Source organism: Equus asinus, chromosome 10, assembly GCF_041296235.1.
Source record: "Equus asinus isolate D_3611 breed Donkey chromosome 10, EquAss-T2T_v2, whole genome shotgun sequence".
Taxonomy (NCBI): Eukaryota; Metazoa; Chordata; class Mammalia; order Perissodactyla; family Equidae; genus Equus; species Equus asinus.
In genome coordinates this window covers 80,762,510-80,783,265 of record NC_091799.1, presented here as the reverse complement: position 1 = coordinate 80,783,265, position 20,756 = coordinate 80,762,510, and positions in this window count along the sequence as shown.

The following is a 20,756-nucleotide window of genomic DNA, read 5'->3' as shown; positions in this document are numbered from 1 at the left end:
TTGTGTCCTGGGCTGTTGACAAGGCTGCTGTTCTCATGGGGCAAGCAGCACAGGCAGGGGTTCTTCTGCAGGATGGGCCACAGGAGACATGTAGGCAGCTGTGGATGGAAGGCCTTCCCCAAAAGGGGGTTTTTTTGTTTGTTTTTTTTTTCCAAAGATTGGCACCTGAGCTAACAACTGTTGCCAATCTTCTTTCTTTCTTTTTTTTTCTTTCTGCTTTTTCTCCTCAAAATCCCCCAGTACATAGTTGTATATTTTAGTTGTAGGTTCTTCTAGTTGTGGCATGTGGGACGCTGCCTCAACGTGGACTGACGAACTGTGCCATGTCCTCGCCCAGGATCTGAACCGGTGAAGCCGCCGAAGTGGAGTGTGCAAACTTAACCACTCAGCCATGGGGCCGGGTCCCCCGAAAGGGTTTTGAAGAAAGTGGACCTGACTCCTTTGTATAAGAGCAGAGGGAATCATCCGGCTTCCACCAGGCTCCATCAGGACAGTACCTTCTCCCTTAGACTCATGATCTCCTCCCAGTTCATGATACTCATCTTCATGACAAAGGCCCTTGTGGGATCTCCCAGAGGTAGGGCACAATTCTCTTCTCTTTTTAATCATTTCCATGGCAAAACTTCTGCAAGACTTCCCTTTGATTCTCAGAAGTCCAATGTGGAATTAAAATGATCATTGAAAATAATTTTGATTTTCTCTTTACATTTATGCTGCGACAAGCTAATTCCCCTCAAAGCCATGGGAGAGTGTCTCAGACCAACAAGGAAAAGATTCGAAAGAGCAGGAAAAAAGAAAAATCTCCCAGATTAATATCTCAAGAACTCTTCCCACTACACTCAGAAAAGAAAGTTAGTCTACAAACTCATGCTGCTCTCTTTCGTGCCTCAGTTGTCAAGATTTTGTTTTGAAACACGGTGGCTTCATTTCAACTAGGTCTTCTGCTGGGACCACTCCTGCTCCCTTCTGTCATTAAAGATTCCGGTTCTTAGTCACTCCAGCGTGTGTCTGCTCTTGTAAACCAACTTACTTTCCTTCGGGAGGCAGACATGGGACAAGTAGTGAATTAAGTAATGAAAATGTGGTCTCAGGGCATTACGTCCTGAGGCAAAACTTTGCAAAGCTGCAAATAAATTTGTGCTTTAAAATGTCATTTCTTTAAATATGAATAGTTTTGTTTATTTAACAGAGGCATTAAGGTTTGGAATCAGATTTCATGGGATCATCCTAGCCCAACTACTTTCAGTTGTGTGACAACTTTTTGGTACCTCAGTTTCCTCATCAGTGAAACAGAAAGAGTAATAATATTCCTCTGATGAGGTAGTTGTGAATTTAGATAAATTAGACATAATGTGCTTGTCATAGTGCCTGGAACTTAATAGATGTTAAATGAATGTCAGCTGTTGCTCATATTGTTAGTCTTGTTATCATTGTTGTTAGTTACTGGCAACTTTGCTCTAAAAAATGATTTAAAAGAGCTTGAAAGATACATGCAATTCATAAAATGTCATAATTAGAAGGAAGTGAAAAAGATTAAGAACATGGGTAGTTATGATATTCTAGATTAATCACTCCTTTGTTATTTTTATTGTATCTTTAATTATCTATCTTTGTCACTGCAATTATAATCAATTCTCAATTAATTTTAAAGTCTTGAATGATTAAGGGGCTTACTTTTTGCTTTCTCATTTCCACTCATAGTCTAACTCAAGATTCTCCAAATGTTTGGAAGTAAATAGGCATTATTACATACACCCTAAAACACATAGATGTGTGTGAGCACACACACACACACACACACACACATACACACAAGGTATAAATATTACCATGCCCAGGGAACTGGAAGTCATAAGGAGCAAAATTATAGCGTCCACCTAAAGAGTAGCACATGTCACTCTTCTGGAGAGATGGTTCTTATACTAACCTGTACCTTGATTTACTTAATGACCAGAAAATATCTTATAAATGATGCTACCGGGGAGATTTAAAGAAGTCCAGATTCCTGAGTCTTGTGCCAAACCTACGAAATCAGACTCTCCCAACATGGAAAGTTATTCCAAGGTTTCTCACAACCTGGCCTCCCCTGTTAGGATGAATAATAATGTTGACTTTAATAAAAAGGTTTGCTGATGGTTACAACAACAGGCTTTTCAATATTTCAATTACAGGGAAGCAACAGGAAAAATCCATTAGAACTTCAGAGAAGCGATCGTGGTAGACTGGAAATAATAAGGGAACTGATGAGAACTGCTAAAGAGAAGACTGAAAAAGCAATAGGATTGCTGAAGTATTTTTTCCTATAACAGCAAGGGGGAAATAAAGCTTCATGTATAAGTCCTGTTCTCCAGTGAAACATTGCCCTTCACACATAATTTCAGGGGAAAAAGCTGGACTTCCTTTTGAACGCAACCATTCTGCATGTAAAAGTGATAAGGAAAGAGATTTAGCTGATTCAGTCACTCTGAGTACCTATTTTGTAGTGCTGGAGAATTCTCCTAAAATTGTCTTTCCTTTGTTCACCTAAGCTTCACTCACACTGTCCTTTCCAAAATCAAATTTGCAGTTGATGTGAATTGGATTTGAACTCCTGTCTTTCTCTCAAATTTTTCTTCAACTCTAAATTAAAAATAAAGGAATGGGCAGGAAATCATTTCCGCCACTTCTGCCTGCTGACAAGAACATTCTCCATCCCAAGTAGCTTCACAAATTGTTCCCTTAAAGAAGCAAGAGAATTCTACAGGATCTTTCTCCTCCGAGATAGTATTTCTTACCATTTTTTAAAAACATAATGACTGTGGGCACTAAGAAGGGCTGTTTAGACTAACAATCATATCCAGGTTATTCTGTTTAATTGAAAATGATGGCTTCTCCTTTAGTCATCCTTTATGCAATTAACATATACCAGTTGAAAAGCATTTTGCTATTCGCTTTTGTGATTTTTCTTGGAAGTTGATTCTGGTCTTGCATTGCTGTGAGGCTTGTATTCAGTCTTTCTGCCCATGGCACCTCTTGCTCCTGGTGTATTGATTCCATTATTTTATAAAGGTTATTTTGATGTCTTGTCCTTAGAGTAAAAGTACTCGACTGGTCTCTACTTTTTCCTGTGACTCAAGAGGAAGTAATTTTAAATGTAAAAGAGTATAATTGATGGTAATATTGGAAAGTTCACACTGTTCTAACGAATCTTATCAATAGATAACATTGAAAGCTTGCTATGTGCAAATCACATGCTAATGTTTTAAGTGAATTATCTCATTTATACCTCCTCACATGCCTTTTCTGGAGGTGGTAAAATGTTGGCCCCATTTTACAGATAGCAATGAGGTACAGAAATGGTGAATCTGCTGCTCAAAGTCACACAGGTAATAGATGCAGAGCAGGCACTTGAACCCAAGTTTCGAAGACTCTAGAGCTGACCTGATTTCACACTACTCAATACTACCTTGCATATTTACTACCACTGTATAATATTTTTAGTTTTGTAAACTCTGTATTTGTAATAGCCTGAATTGTGTCCCCCAAGGACATCAGGTCTTAAATGCAATCATGTGTATCCTTATAAGAGGGAGGCAGAAGGGGATTAGACATAGACAGAGGAGGAGGAGGGAATGTGAAAATGAAGGCAGATATTGGAGTGATGTGGCCACAAGCCAAGGGATGCTAGCAGCCACAGGAAACTCACAAACATTCAAGAAACCATGAGTTACTTTACTGATAATTCTGTCAAAAGAAGAGAGAAGGTGCCTTGGTGATAACCTTATCTTTTAAATAGTCTGATAGTTTTCCAAGTTGACTCCATGTTTCTGTATTTCCCTTCACTATTTTAAAACAAAATGAAGGCGTACACATTGAATAATGAAAATGCCTATTTCTGGAAAGTATATTGGAGGAAGAAAATTAAAACTTGTGTCTTTTCACTAATTATTAGCTATTTTTATCTTGTTTTAACACCTCTCTAAAGCACACTTGACTGACATGTGCCTGTAACTTGTTCTATTTTCTGTACATACTCAGAGTCACTGCTCCCTTCCTGGCCATGCTCTGGTCCTTTAGGGCAGTCCAGGGCTTCACCAGTAGCCCAGTTTGGCAGGCCCTTGGAGCTCCTTGCTGCTGTAATGCTGGGCAATTTACTGCATGGTGTCATATTAACAGTCTATTTAATAACTTCCTCCTGAAAAGAATACATTCCCCAGAAGTTTAGCTTCCTCCTCTTCTGAATTCTTGATCCCTTCTTCCCCTTTCATGTGAGAGAGTCTAGGTGAAGAAGAGCAACAAGACATGCTGATGCTACTGATAGTCTCTTCCTTTTCCTCCTCCAACCTCCCAACCTCATAATCAACTTTTACCTCCTTATGTAAAAACAATTCTGCATCCATTAGTTATTCCTTTTAGTCTGATTTCAGATTCAGATTACTTTATGAAATAATTTGTATTTACAAAAATCTCAGGTAATATCACAAACTATTCTCTAAAAGAGTATGAAAATTAAAAAAAATATTTAAACGGAAAATTTAATATAGGTTTAAAAACAGAGTAAATTTGTGTTGTCCCTGCTTGCATATTGTTTTGTAAACTTTGTCTTCTTGTTCTTATCCTATTTCTTGCCAAATTTCTACCCTAAGTTTTCTCCTCTGCATAAGAAAAGGCAAAGTAACTTTGTAATATTCCAGTTCTTTCGAATCCATTTGTCAGTATAAATGAATTGAGGCCCATCAATTGTGATAGGTTGAATTAGGTCCCTCTCCCCAAAATGTGTTGGAATTCTAATCCCTAGTATGTGAGAATGTGACCTTATTTGGAGAGAGGATTTTTATAGAGGCAATTCAAGTTAAAACGTGGTCATTAGAGTGGGCTCTAATCCAATGTGACTGGTGTCCTTATAAAAAGGGGAAATTGGACACAGAGACAGACACACAGAGGGATGACGATGTAAAGACACACAGAGAGAAGTTGGCCATGTGACTGAAATGGTGCGTCTACAAGCGAAGGAATAGCAAAGACTGACAGTAAGCATCAGAAGCTAGAGGAGGCAAGGAAGGATTCTTCCTTCCAGTCTTCAGAGGGAAGACAGCCCTGCCAACACCTTGATTTTGGATTTCTGGACTCCAGAATTGTGAGACAATGAATTGCTACTATTTTGAGCCATCTAGTTTTTTGTAAGAAACTAATATATTAATTAAAAAAAACAACTAAAGATGGAAGTATAATCAATTCTAATTATTTGGGTTGTTAAGAATGACAGGCTATATCACACGTTGCCATCCAAAGGGATCATTGGGAGGAGAGAAGTATGAATCACGCTAATCAGAGAAGTTCAGAATGAGTAACTGAGGAAATCACTTCAATCCATAATGGCTGCCTATTTGCCAAGGTGCCTTGAAATTAGTGACTCCATTCAAAAAGAGTTCAGTGATCTCAGAATTTTGCCTTTTCGAGGAGTCTCAGAGATCATCTAGTAATTTTTGCAGGTAACCTTGGGACTCAGCTAAGCCTCACCACCTTGCTATCCTATCCTTCTCTATCCCTTATCCTTAAGAGAATTGACCCCTCCACCTTTGCTGACCCCAGGGTTCCCTTACAAAGTTCTATTTATTCAGCCCCTCTCACACTGTTACACTGTTTTTACAATTATTTCTTTTTTTTTTTCTTCCACTAGTCTGTTGATTTCTAAAGGATACGCATTGGCACAGAGTAGCTATTCGGTACACATTTTTGGAAGGATAGAATTATCTGGAGTCTGTAGATGTCAAGTGACTTCTAACTCAAGGTCACTTCTTAGTCTCCTATTGCTGCTGTAATAAATTACCACAAATGTAGTGGCTTAAATCAAAACAAATTTATTGTCTTAAAGTTCTAGAGGTCCAACATCAGTCCCACTGGACTCAAATCAAGGTGTTGGCAGGGTTGATTCCATCTGGAGCATCTGAAGGGACAATTTGTTTCCTTGCCTTGTTCAGTTTCTAGTGACCACCTGCCTCCCTTGGCTGGTTTCCCCTTACTCCATCATCAAAGCCAGAAGTGTAGCATTTTCCAATTTTTCTCTCTCTCTGACCTCTGTTATCACATCACCTTCACTGACAGTGGCCTTCTGAACTTCCTCTTATAAGGACCTTTGTGACTACACTGGGATCACCTGGATAAGCCAGAATAATCTCCCCATCTCAAGATCCTTAACCTAATCATCTCTGCAAAATCTCTTTTGTCATGTAAGGTAACATATTCACAAGTTCCAGGGATTACGACACGAACATCTTTGGGGGAAGGGAGGCTCGTTATTTTTCTACCACAGTCGTACAACTTCTCCTGGGAAACTCCTACAGTAAATATCCTGATGACAACTGCATATGCATACTTAGCCCAAGTTTATCCTCACGGATCTTCAGACTTCTATAGCGAAATGTTTCCTGTGTTTTTATTCTTAAGTGCCCCACAGATACCATAAACTCAGGATGTCCCAAATTGAATTTACCAGCTTTGCTTGTCGCTTCCTTCTGTTATTGGCCATTGGCTCATCAGTGTCTACAGCAGTCACCAGGTTAGGAAATTTGGGATATTACTCGATTCCTCTTTTTTACTTAATTCCACTTTAATCAATCACCATGTTTTTCTTAACTATTTCTCAAATCCCTTTCTCTCTTTACTCTTCATGCCAGGTCCTGATTCAGTCTCTCATCAGTTCAAACCTGGGTGATAAAATGTCTTTTCACTGTGTCTACCTGACTCTGGGCACCTCCCCTCAGAGGCAAAGGGTGAAGGGAGATGAACTTGGAGAGGTAGACAGGGGCCAGGTCACAGATGGCTGTGACTGTCAAGCCAGAGAGCTTGGGTGTTATCCTGTAGTTAGTGGGAAACCACTGAAGGTTTTAAATGGGCCAGATATAGCTATTAAATTAATCCTCTGTTGCAGATGGAAGAATGGATTTAAGGGGAGGTGACATGACATGGGAGAAAAAAAAATCAGTTTTTTGCCTTAAGATGGATACAACTCCATGGTGAAATATTTGCTCCAAGTTTTCCCATAGAACCAGGCTGAAGCCATTCACCAGCTGAGAACACATTCTTGCTTAGCTTTTTTTCTACGCCCTATTCTGTTTCCCTCACTCCTGTTCTCCAGAGAATGCACTCTCAATAAATACCTTTCATAAGAGTCCACCTCTCAGGCTCTTATTCAGAGAACTCAGCCTGAAATACAATCTCTATAATGTTTCATTCATCCGGAACTCCCTCTCCTCACCCCCACTGGACTTCTTCTGCCTCATTTACTTTAATTGCATCACATATCCACGCCTATACCACCCACCGGTCAGGGAAATGGCCTTGCCAATATTACCTTAGACTATGTATCTGAGATGAAATGATTTGGAGGAATCAATCATTCAAATCGCTGCAAATATTAAAGGATGTGACCAGCTCTATAGGAGGATTTTATTCTTTCCATGGTTTACTTGACATGGGGCACTGGTAAGTCAATTTCTGTGTTGGTTTCATCACCCTGAATCTGAAATTGTAGGGAACTGTGGTGAGGACACATGAACTTATTTAACTGAATAAGTTCTTGGTAAACTTAGAGAAACAGTATTTTTCCAGTCTGTCTAATTCTTAGGCAATTCCAATGCCCTAAGTCTCTAAAGCAATTTTTAAAATTTTAATGGCAGAACATTACTTCTTTGAGAGATGACTGTACAAAAGACTAATACCACATTTCATGATTTCCATTGTGCAATGACACAGAGTTAAGTTGACAAAGAAAGCTTCATTTCTTTGTAGAGCACAAATCCGCTAGGAAGTGCTGTGAAATTTAACAACCAGTTTTGGCCAGAAATCATAAGGTCAGGACAAAATATAAAAATCAAAGTGGCTCAGTCTATTACAAACAGAAATCATGTGAAATAAATTTTTCCAGACATCTATGTCATCGCTAGGAACAATAAAATTATCTGCTGCTTCCATTTGTGGAAAAGTTAGGAAATTGGAGCAAATGGGTGACAACATGGGTAGTTTCTTCTCTAACGTTCTTTGACTTACCCCTTACCACAGTCCAAGCTCTACCCTTGGGATGAAGCTCCATACTTCCTGGCTTTCTTCTCATTGTAAGAAAATACAATGAAATGAAAAAAGAAATGAGTTGATAGCCAGGAAGGCATAGTATTTATGATATGTAAAAACAAAATATATAGCCTTTACTCTTTCTTGCTTTCAATTTTCCATGTCTTAAAATGGAATTTTTTGGATTTGTTTTGCTTTACTGCTTCCTCAGGGGAAAACAGGAAGATGAATGTAAGTATTTGAAAAGTAAAACAAGTTTCTCATAAGGAGGAAGCAATTAAATCAAAGTACTGTCTTGTGTTCCATTATTTTAGAAAATGGAAAAGAAACTGTATAAAATTTAGGGCCTGTGGAGGTGATGGGATCTCAACAGTGATACTTGTCTAACACAGGAGGTCTCCCAATGAGATGGAAAGCATATTGTCTTGTGGGAGTCTAGAAATTTGAGTGTGTTCCCTGCCTTACTACTAGTTCACTGTGTGCCCTTGGGCAAGTCACTTAACCTCTCTAGTTTGAACTTTCTTACTTTGAAACATTAGGAGATAAAAATAATAATAATGCTGTTGGTGATTACAATAGTAACATTCACCAGCACATGTAAAACGGCAAGTACTGTGCAAAATGCTTACACATACATCTCATATTTTTTTCTCAAAATCCTCTGGATAGGTATTCAAATTCCCATTTTAAAGAATTGGTATATCTGTTAAGAGGCTTTTGGTTTCAGGCCCCACAGGAAACCTAATCCAACTGAGTTATACAGTAACAAGAACTGATTATGACCCATAGTAAAAAGTCTCAAGCTCTGTTAAGGCACTAACTCAAGGACGTCCCCAGGGTCCATCATATTGGCACCACTTCCTTCTGCCATCCTTAGCATGTGGACTTTGGTTATTCTTGCTTGACCCTTCTGCCCACAAGATGGCTGCCACAGTTCTAAAAAACTCACATCCTCCTACAGTCATGAACACTGGCAGGAGGGGCTATTTCTGCCTATGGATCTGTTCAAGAGCAAGGAAAATGTCCTCCTAATTCTCCCAGGCTGACCTTCTTCATGTCTTATTGGTCAGAAATGAGTAATGTGTTCATCTTCAGAACAATCTCCAGCAGGAGGCATCCAATTACCACGATCTCTTTAGACCAAGTCTGATTGATCTTTGGGGCAAAGGAGAGACTCAGCCACTCCTAAAGAACATAGCTTGAAAATAGTTGAACAAAATTAGGAGTGGGACATGGTTGATGGGTGAGCATTCTGACACGTGGGCAAACAGAGTGCCAAAAACACAAGTGCTTTTCCCAGAGTCAAAGCTAGTGATTGGCAGAGGCAGGACTTAAACCCGGGTCTGTCTGACAACACACGTTCTAATGCTTTCTGAAATCTTTCCCTATCCTGTTGTATCTTGTTCCCAAATAAGAAATTGTACAGAAAGTCAAAATCATTTGCAAGGTACATTTTGTAAATCCCTACAAACCAGAAACGCAGATGAACTGACTTATCTTTGTCTTATCTCTTTAGACTCTCAGGCTTCTCCCACCTCAACCCCCAGCTTTGCACTGGAAAGAACAGGCAACATCACTGCCGGTACTTCCCTTGCCCTCCGCCTTTCTGTGGGTGAGTGTACATCAACCTTCAATGGACATGATGCCACCACCTTTAATTTGTGGTAGGAAGCCAGGAGATGTGTTTAAATCACTCTCCACAGCACACCTTCTGTGAATCAAGATACCGCTTCACAACTTCATTAACACGAGAAGCAGCCATGTCGACAAATGTGAATGATGTGATTGTTGAAAACAAATCCTCTTCTCTTTCAGGTAAAGATATTTATTCCTTGAACATGCTAAAGGGAGGATCAAATCACAGACATATTGAAGAATAGAGAGATTCGATAAGTAAGCATTGAAAAACAAAAGCACAAAAGAGAGTGTTTCCAAGGAATAGTTAGAGAAGTTGACAAGATCAAATGAACAATTTAAGCCTATAAGCAGAAGTGAGCCTGTGAGTAATCAAAGGCAGGGCAAATATATTTGTTTTCCTAAAAGTGGAAGAAAAATGCATTATTTTGGTTCTGTAAAGTGTGGGTTATTGGCTACCTTGGGCATTTGTTGCATTTAACATGACACCACTACTTCATCAAATGTCAAAGAAGTTTAAGTTGGAGGCACATAGACAACATAAAATATGATGTTTAGAGATTATTATTTATATTATGGATTTCAAGAAATCTAAACAGATTTAGACAATTGAATAGTTTTAGCATTCTATTACATTGCTTCTTGCATTTCTTTCCCTGTTTGTTTTGTGGGTAGTCATATTCAAAAACAAGTAAGTTAGCATCTGAACTTAAGGTAACTGTAAATGGAAAGGTTTTTTTACACGTTTAATATTCCTGTCACTAATATTTTGAGTTTACTCTTTGAAACTCTAGCTCTGACTCACTTGTATGAAGATGGCATCTTAATTGAGTAAATCGCTTTCCTGTTTTTTCAAAAGTGCTGCAATTTCCCAGTAATTAGTAATTATAACACGTTGCTTTAAGTTATAATTCTGGGAGTCCTTCGCCTTCTACCTGGTTCTATTCTCTACAGGGCAATGCCTTTGCTTTTAGCCCTTCCCTGGCAGGACACAGTCCAATTAGACCCAGGGCCACTCCTGGGAAGGCTAGCAGCAGGAGTTTCCTGGGCAACAGGTATCTCTTGTAAGAAAATCAAAACTCTTCCCGAAACAGCAGAGATGAGGTGAGCACTCATTAGTTGTTCCCACGCAGCATACATCCAGAATACCTGTCAATGTGGAAAAAGAGGTTCAGAATTAAAGCTCTCCCCCTTAATAGAAGATGTCTGATCCACTTAATCATAATGAGGACCTGTCTAAATTCTTATCAGAATTCCCATGTTCTCTTGTCAGATTTCGGAAGAAAGAGCTGATGCTATGAGACTAAAAATGTCATTATGGAACAATTTCAGGGGTACTACAATTTTATGTATAAGTCATTTTCTGCTACAAGTTGTATTTCCTGGACTTCTCATCGTTAATTAAACCCATATTTATGTTAGAGATGCTACAACTTAGCTATCAATATTGGGTATAGAAATGAAGCAGTGTGATTAGGAAATGATGGTATTATTTCATGAAACAAAACTTCACAAATAGGAGCATAATTTCAGCTCACCCTCCACTTACGAGGTGTATACAGTTATAGAGGGCTTAGAATATATTTCTACAAAATCTACAGAAGAGTAACTTTATTTCAGATACATAAACTGACTTGTTCTTGGGCACTTACTATTCTCCAATAGTTGAATAAAATTTAATATGATAATCTGAGATAATTCAATGTCTTCCAGTGTAAAGTCATCTTTTTCAAGTAAATAGTCCATTCAAAGGTCAGACTCTTCATGAAGACTATTTTTGCCTATCTCAAGAAGTTACCACCCCACCTTTTCTTCAGGATGGTATCTGGGTATAGAGACAAATGTATACTGTCTGTCTGCTCCACAGAAGGCTCCTCTTCTCTGCTGTCTCTTGCTGGCCTTTAGGCAATGGCCTTTGTCCCTGCTAGAGATGTTGCTCAAGTATCTTTGACTCATGCTCTGGTGTCTCAGCAAGAGTAAGGATGTGTGTTGATTGCTTCTGGGGAACATGGCTATCTCCCTCTGTTGCCTGGGCTTCCCTCCCACCTCCCTTGAACCTCAGAGACTCAGCCACTCCAAAGCCATTTTACAGGGTTCCCTCCCCTGCGCCATTCTAACCCTGCTGACTTTTAATTCTGAGTTACTTTCTACATCCTCGTTTACCTTCCTCTTTGTAGAAAATCCAGAAGGATTTTGTGGGTCTTTTCCACACCTCGCAGGAACCAGGCTGGGAGTTGCCTCAGGTCCTCCCCATGCCTAAACATTCCACATCACTGTTATGTTACTACAGCTGTCCTATATTGGCAGAGGGCTTCTATTGGACCCGGGGCTTGGCAATCTGGCATTCACTGGGGACCTTGATAAGTAGAGTATTGGTGGACAAGCATGGTGAAAGCCTAGCTGGGTTAGACTCAAGAGAGGTTGGAAGGAGTGGACACAGTGCGTTTTGGGAGGAGCCTCCTTCCCCTTGCTTCATGTCTCTCTGAGCAGATCTCCACTAGAATCACATTCCTGGCCCCTCTCTGCCTCCTCATCACTCCTTCCCAAAAAATGAGGGGGAACTGATATGATGCTAAATTGGAGAGACAGAACTGAGGTGGTATGGCGCATTTCCCTCCTCCCTCTCTGAATCTTTCTATGTGCAGAGCATACTCATTTTGCTCTGCTGTCTTGAGGTCAATGGGGCCTGTCCAGGCGGGGGAGGCTTACATTTGTCCAGTTGTGCCAATGACTAGGGGTATCAGGCTAGCTAATTAGGTAGAGAAATTAGACAACCTATGAGCTAGAAGACTCACACTATGTTCTCCTCTATATTTTGTCAGTAAGCTCAATTTCTTGAAGTCCTCTGATTTTCTCTTAATTGGATTTCAACTGGATCAGGAAAGAAGTTATTATTTAGTAGTCATAAGCCGTAATAGAGATTCTAGACATCACTCTCAATAACGTTTGCTATACAGGTAGTAAAGGAATATGTCAGTGGAATGACAGGGAAAATGTGGTCAAGAAAGGTGTTTCGGTATTTTCTAACGGGGGCTGTTACAGTGTGTTTGCAGGAAATAGGATGATCCAATGGTAAGGGGCAAACAATAGAAGATGCAGAGGAGAGATGATAATTGCAGAAACAAAGTCCTTCTCTAGAGGAAAGGAGTATATGGAATCCAGTGCACAAGTGGAGTCATTGCCTGTAGATCGGAGCAGGGGCCGATTGCCCAGCGTGACACGAAGGAAAGCAGAGAGTCTGGGTCCAGATAGAATGAACAGTGTGGGAGGACAGGGAATTTCTCTTCTGATTGCTTCTGTCTTCTCAGTGAGATGAAAAAGCAAGGTCATCGGCTATTACGATATGGACTGAACTGTAAATATTTGGATCAAGGTTTGTTGATTCTATCTAGCAATAATTCAGTTTCACCCAGGCTCAATGCGATTTCTTCAGTTTTTAACTAAACCTGAATTCCTTACCCTGTCATGGAATGTGGTCTTTCTGGTTTTATTTTTAATTCTCCTATTGTATGTTTATTTTTATTTTAAACAACTTTAAATTATTTTAATATGTAGAATGGGTAAGTGGGTAAATAAATGCACACTAATTGTAAAATATTACAGCTATTCTTTACCATAAGAAGATCTGTATTAAAATATATCATAGTGAAGAAATTTTGTATTCTATTATGTTTCCTTGAGTAGCCTTTTGAGAACTGCATAGTCCTGTTTGCAGATCTTTGCCAGCAACATGGAATCAAAGATAAATTTAGCCATCTTTTCAGCATCCTGACACTGGATCTGTCGCAGAGGGTCTACTTAAAATATTACAATATTTCTTAAATAAATATTTTGGACTGATAAACTTTTTATTCCTCATTTTCATGACGAGCAACACAGACAGTGATGGCCAAGAAGCCTGCCCTTTGTTTTGTTAACATAGAAAGCAGGAAAAGGAATTTTGAAATGAAATCGAAGATATCTGTCAAAGTTATAAGAGACTAAACCCTCTTTGATCCCTATCCTATTGTGATTTTATATGCTAGTATGAAAGTTAGTCAAAGAAAAAGTAATGGAATAACCAAAGTGACAAAATTGAACATTAAGTAATTCTTAGTTGCAAAGTCAGAGGTGTTAAGGAACAAGTGAAAACAGATGGATCATGGGACAGTGGAACATCATATCCTATTAGGAACATCAGCCAGCTAATGTTTATATGATTGGTATAATTAATCACCTATGATAAAAATTACTCACTTCCTTAAATATGTGCTTTTAAAAAATATGATTTGATTTCACCATTGGATTAATATTTTAATCAAAGGAACTATCTCTGAAGTTAAAGTTGTCACAGACATTAATTCCTCCAACAAAGCTAATTTTCACAACTATGGTATACAGATTTTATTACCTTCATTTATCAGATAATGAGGAGGATCAATTTCCTGGTTCTTGCTTCACAAATTTAGGAGGAAGAAAAACTTTCCTAACACAGGTAAAGCTGAAAAATCTTCTTTTTCCCCATTTTCTTCTTGTTAGTCTGCTGCCATCTTGCAGAGAAGTTCAGGTGATAATATGGGTGGAGTTACTAGTACAACTGAGCCCCTTTTACCAGTTGGCATGGCCACTGTGAGTGAATATACAGAAGTAGCTCATGGCCTTTGACTTCCAGCTTCTACATGCTTGAATAACATCAGTTGGCATGTATTTGAATCTTGCTCTCACTCCGGTTCCCTTAATTTTCTTGCTTATGTGCAGTAGGATGGGTAAGTTAACCTGAGGCCCTTGTCACCATGCTTCCTCTTTCCTCTTTTTAAACATCACTTGGGCCCTAGGGAGCTTGCTTTGCTTTAGGATTGGCAGCAGGCTTGGGATGGAAAGAGAAGGCTGCTTGGGCCATAAGCCTAAATTGCATATTCCAACTCTATGGGAGATTCTTAAATTATGGTAACAGGCAGTGGTTCATCTACCAAGAGTAGAGTGATGATATGATTTCCAATTTGTCATTGTCCCATAGAGTGCATAAATCCCACAGGACCTTCGTGGAAAGAAGAGGACATCAGACCATACAGTAGAAATCAGCTTCTTCTGGATCTTATGGCCATCATAACACCTGGACACCCTGTCATTCCTCAGCTCCAAAACAGACACATATCTATTGCTGATATCTTGCATTCCTATGCCCTGTTTGAATATGCCAAACGTGGCCTGGGTGAGTACTAAAAGAAGAAATAATTTTCCATTGTAAGCCTTTAGTATATCCCGTATTTAGATAGCGGAGTAGACAGATAAAGCCAGCCTGCAGGGGCAGGAAAGATAAATATGGACTCTAGCTAAAAATGGCATAAAATGATAGAGGTCTTTACTTCTGACATTTCATTCAGTTATGGTTTAAGTGAAGAATTCCAAGCCGTAGCCTGAAACTAACTTGCTGCTTAAGCAACAAACTTTAATCTCAAATTAGAAATTCCTTTATCCATGCATTAGAGATCAACACAATTTAGTATTTGAAAATAGTTGGTCTTTCTTCACAAAAATGAATTTTTATTAAAAATCTTGGGAAAATACTTTTGCTCTGGAACAAATTGTGGGACAATATCATAGTTAGAAAAACTTTCTGCAAAAGTAGTCAACAATATTTTTATTCGCTCATTCATCAGTTTTTGTTTACCTCTTAGGTAATCATCTTCTTAGCCTGAACCTAGCTTTTTCATGGGGTCAAGTACCCAAATCTATCGTCTTCATTCCATGAATCCAATCCTAACCATGGCAAAAATCCTTTCTAAATTCCTTTTTGGTGTCATTCAATTGAACCAGGTTATTAAGCTTTGAAAAACAAAATGAAATTAGGCAATTGACAGTCTAGCAATCTGAGATCATCAAGTTATTTGTGACCAGACAACACTATAGTGCTGAATAAACAGTCAATGCTATGGGAGATACAGAGCAAGGGAAAGAAAAACACAGTCTCTACAACAGGGATTGTGGCATTTTTTGGTGTTTTATCTATTACTGTGAAAGAAATGACCTCCAAATTTAGCATCTTAAAACAACCATTTTCTTCTGCCTGTAATTTTGTGGGCAGGAATTCGAGAAGAGCTCCTCTGGGGACTCTCACTTGTGGCCTCTCGTGGCATTGCAGTTGGGGGTTGGCTGGAGCTCAGCTCATTTGATGACTCCACTGCAAAGGACGTCAAAATGACCCATTCATAAAGTTCTCAGCTCTGGCTGCCACCCAGGGCAATTGCACATGGCCTCCCGTTTAACCTGGGCTTCTTGCAGTATGCTGCTGGGTCCTGAGGAGCAGGGAGTCCCACTGGGAAGCATCCAGACAGCCCAAGGTTCCAAGAGGCGAGGTGGAGCTGCCTGGTTTCCTCTGATCCAGCCCTGGAAGTCACACGTGTCACTTTCCCTGAATTCTGTTGATTACCAAGCCATGGCAGCTGCAAAGAGAGGGGCATTAGACCACATCTCTTGAAAGGAGGAATGTCAAAGAACTTATGACCGTCTTAATCTGCCAAAAGTTGGTTGATTAGTTACCTAAAATCCAGCTTCTCAGAAAAGAGAGAACAATCAGTGGAAAACTTGATTTCGACTTTTACCTCCCTGAGAGGTTACGTGAGTAGAGCGATTATTTCCACTGGGCTCATAGGAAAAATAATAAACTTTTCTTTTTCTATTACTCTTTTTATAGGTGTATGCCTGTAAATTCTTACAAGGATTGAAGAGATTGTTTTATTAACACTGATTTCCAGGAGAAAATTTTCCATCTGCTCTTTTAAACCAGGGATATTATTTTCCACCAGATGTGGTTAGTGTAAGTAGTCAAAAAGTGTCACATTATTTTTCTGGTTCAAATACTCATAGTTCTTAAAGTATAGTTTTGAAAGAACCCACCGAAAAGAAGTCTTGGCATCAGAAAATGTCATCCAGAAGCTGTGATGTAGTAATTGCTTATGAAAAGGAATCTATGTTTTTTTTTTTTTTTGACATGGTCAGTGGATAGAAAGAAGGAATCTTATCAGTTGAACAATATATCTAGTTTTGATAGGTATGCTTGCGCAATTGTCTGTTTGAGTATTTTTTTCCACCTTTGAATTTTCCAGGAAAACTTCAACTTATCCTTATTTGTTTCATTTGAAATCATGAAGCAGCATTTGCCCCCAGACAGTCAAAGAAAAAAATTGTTTCAAGCTGGGCAGAAAAGTACTACAATAGTTGTTTTTTACCTTCAAGGTCAGGTTTAAATAGGGTTCAACAAATCAAAAACAACAAAAGTAGAGGAAAATCTAAAGTGTTTATTCTCATCACTCCTGACCCAGTGCTCAAATGTTAAGGTACATATAAATCTTACGGAGAACTTAACCTGTCTATTCTCATTCAGTAGGTCTTGAATGGGGCTGGAGATTTTGCATTTTCAAAGGTTCTCAGGAGACGTGGATGGCACTGGTTAACAGACCACATTTTAAGCCACAAAGGGGTACATTAACTTAGCAATAACTACATTTGATGGGGAGGGGAGACACTGGGAAAGAGAACTGGCAGGCTTGCTACCTGTTTAGATGGACTTCCAAGAGTAACACATTTTCATATATTTAAAACTCTTAAAGTTTTTGATTTTTAAAAAAACAATCTTTATCAATGGTAAAACATATGGAAATACTGTCAGGTTTTATTTTATGAGTTTTATTGAAACAAATTATGGGAAATATAAAGCATTGCCTTTGCTCATAATTGCAGTAAATTGCATGATTTAAAAAAATCCACACATTGCTATAGCTGAGGAAGAAAATCCGTTTTCCTGAGAATAAAAACAAAGTTGATTATGATAAATGGCTTTTATTGATATTGAAGGAAGCATTAAATTGCTAATATTAATTATAATGGATTTTGTCAAATTTCTGGACCAATGATTATAGTATTATAGACAGAAATAAGGATTTCATTTGTCCTTCCTTTAAAATATTTATTTTACAATGATCAGATATTATAAAATAAAGCATAATGAGAAAAACAAACAAAAGCACTCAAAAAGCCACTGTTAACATTCTAGTATCTCTTTTCACACTTTCTTTTCTTAATCAACATATAGTTTTAAAAAAATTCAAAAATTTTTTTTACTGATATGTTAGTTGATTTTTTTTTGCTCCATAATATCTCATTTCCAAGTTAAATATTTTTCTACATTTTTAATAGCTTTATAATGCTCTATTATGCAGGTATTTTATAATTTATTCAATAATCTCTATTTATTTAAATTGCTTCTAGTTTTCACTGTTTTGCAGCACCGTAATAAACATTCTTAAATGCTCGTTTTTGCACATGCTCTCCATTTTTTCTTACAAAAAACTTTTGTAATTGACTTTACTAGTTCAAATGGTGTGCACCATTCTAGATTCTAAGGGCCTTGCATACACTAATGTCATTTCAGAAAGACAATGACAAACTGTCCCCCTGAAATGTACGAAATTTTACTCCCTCCAGCTCACTCATCTTAATCTCTGCCAATTTGCCATTTGATAAAGCAGACTTCTCAATACTGGCAAAGTTGCTGTGAAAAAACCACTCTCATACACAGTTAATGGGAGAGTAAATCAGAACAAAATTCCTGGAAAACAAGTTTTAGCTGAGTATTAAAAGCCTGGAGAATGTGTGTACCCTTTGGCCTGTTTCTGAGAATTTATCCTAAGTAACAACTCAAAATGTGAAGAAATAATTGTACATGAGAACATTTATCCATTTATATTTTTAATAGCAAAATCTTATAAACATACTATTTGTGTCTAAAAAAACAAAGAAATGATTATGTAAATTATGGCATGTGTATTGAAACTATTAGGCAAGGATTAAAATAATGTTTATAAAGAGCATAAAGTATGCATACAAAAATGCTGGGTGGAAGGAAATATACGCAGATCATTAAAGAGCGCCTGCTTGTGAGTGGTGAAATTTCACATTGCACAACTCAAGGAAGCACCATTTACATGAATTCAATGTAAATGTTACCCCCTGGAGTTGTGCAGTGAGATAACACTCGTGAGATTATTGGATTTTTCATTCTCCTTGACCAGAGGGCACATGTCTCCTTCCGGTTAATGTGAGATGATACCCAAAGGGAATCATCACGAGGAAGACACAAGAAGACTACAGCCAAACAAAAGGATGTTCACTGAATGCCCAAAATTAAAGAGCTGAACATTAGTACCAGAGGTATTCTTCTAGATGCTGGGAAACAAAATATAGAATCAGAGAAACAGAGCTGTGGGATGGCTTCTCTGCTTATTAACACTAAAAATAATTAATATTGTAAAATAATGGAAGCAGTTGGATGTTTCAGGACACATGCTCAGGGAGTGAAATCTTAATCCCTACTTAAGATCAGATTTCACCTGATAGCAGAAAACCTAGTCTGATCCATTCAGGGTGAATAGATTTTGTCTCAGTTGTTTCTGGTAAGAACTCAGTGAACTCAGGCCTTCCTTTAATCCCTTTCCCCTCCTCTCCCTGGAAGACCCCTAAATTCTAGCTCCCGCATTGTCCTATCATCTTTGGGAGAGAGGTTTCTGGTGCATGGTCATTGGCCTCTGTCCTTGCTGGTTTCCTCCACTGAGTCTCAATGCGTATGCAGAGATAACTCCATCCCTCTCTGTTCTCCAGGCACTGGCCTGTGAAGATCCGAATCCTCCTCAAACTGATGGGAGGCCATTCCAGGCCTGTGGTCCATGCTCAGCCACTTCCTCCCAACTCACAGGGGCTAGAGAGAACTTTCCGTCATTCTTTTGCACTTTTCTGGACTGTGTGTGTTGTGAGGTTGTAGGGAGAAACCCTCAGCCCTCTCTGCCTGAACATATTATGTTACCATTTCTCCTCTATGGCTGTTTCAGCACTCATGTTTGGATGTGAAAGGAACAGGGAGGAGCAGAAGGTGGGGGGCTGGGTACTCTGAAAAGTGTCTAATCTCTCTGGGCTTCACAAAGGAAGCGAGGTACTCTCTGACTGCAGATCCCCAAACCTATGCACAAGTTTTATCATCTACCTCACTTGCACACAGGGACTCAGCCCCAGGCAAAAGAAAGTGGGTCAGGGTCCAGGGACCCTCCTGTTTGTGTTCCCTTATTCCTCCCTCATAAGTCCTCCAGCTAGTAAGACATCTCATCTCTATAAAACTTTTCTTTTGAAAGAATTGAGGGACATGTCCATAACCTTTATAATCCTTGTATTTCTTATGTTTCATTCCAGAGACTGTTCCAAAATTTATGTATATGAAATACTTCACAACCTCTCAACAGAGATGTCACTTTAAAAGTACAAGTATTCAATTCAAATTAACAAAAGCAGATATATCTATGTAACATTTTCCCATTGTTCTTAAGAGGAACAGAAGGAAGAAAAGCCACTCTCAAGTACATAGCATCAAGGTCCCCTTATATAATACCAGAGAAGGAATTTGGAACTTTTGAAAGGCTGGGCTCCTTTCCTTCTAGAAGAGCACCCACTATAACCATTGTCTGTACATTTATTGGATTCCTGCTATGTGAAATGCAAGGACTAGAAAGTGAATCTCTCTCCAACAGTTTACTCCTGCAATTCTGGAGTTACATAATAAGCTTCACGATGGTGACTTGATCTTGCATTTGGGCAGAAGAAACAATAAGGCACGCTGCATTCAGAGAATAATTCCTCCTACCTCAACTATCTAAAGATTCATAAAAACAAAGGAACTTCCATTGCAACTCTGAACTTTAGCTATTGTGACATTTAATGAAAGGAAATTAAGTTATGTCTGACTTTAAAATACTAAACCCATTATTTACTTCACAATACACAATGGTTAAAGTCTTTGTTGTTTAAAAAAAAAATTATGCAACCATATATGCCAAACTGTGAATCATAAATTTAGCAAATGTTAGCAAGGCCCTATTTTTCAGTAAGATTAGTAAATAAATAGTTAGTATATTTAATTAAAATTTAGCTATTATAAAGCACTCAACAAAAGTAATTTCAAAAGCATTTGGATCACCTAATGGGATTAGTATAGATTAATATAAACGCCAGAGGAAATAAAAGTTCCTTTTTTCAAATTTAATTAAATT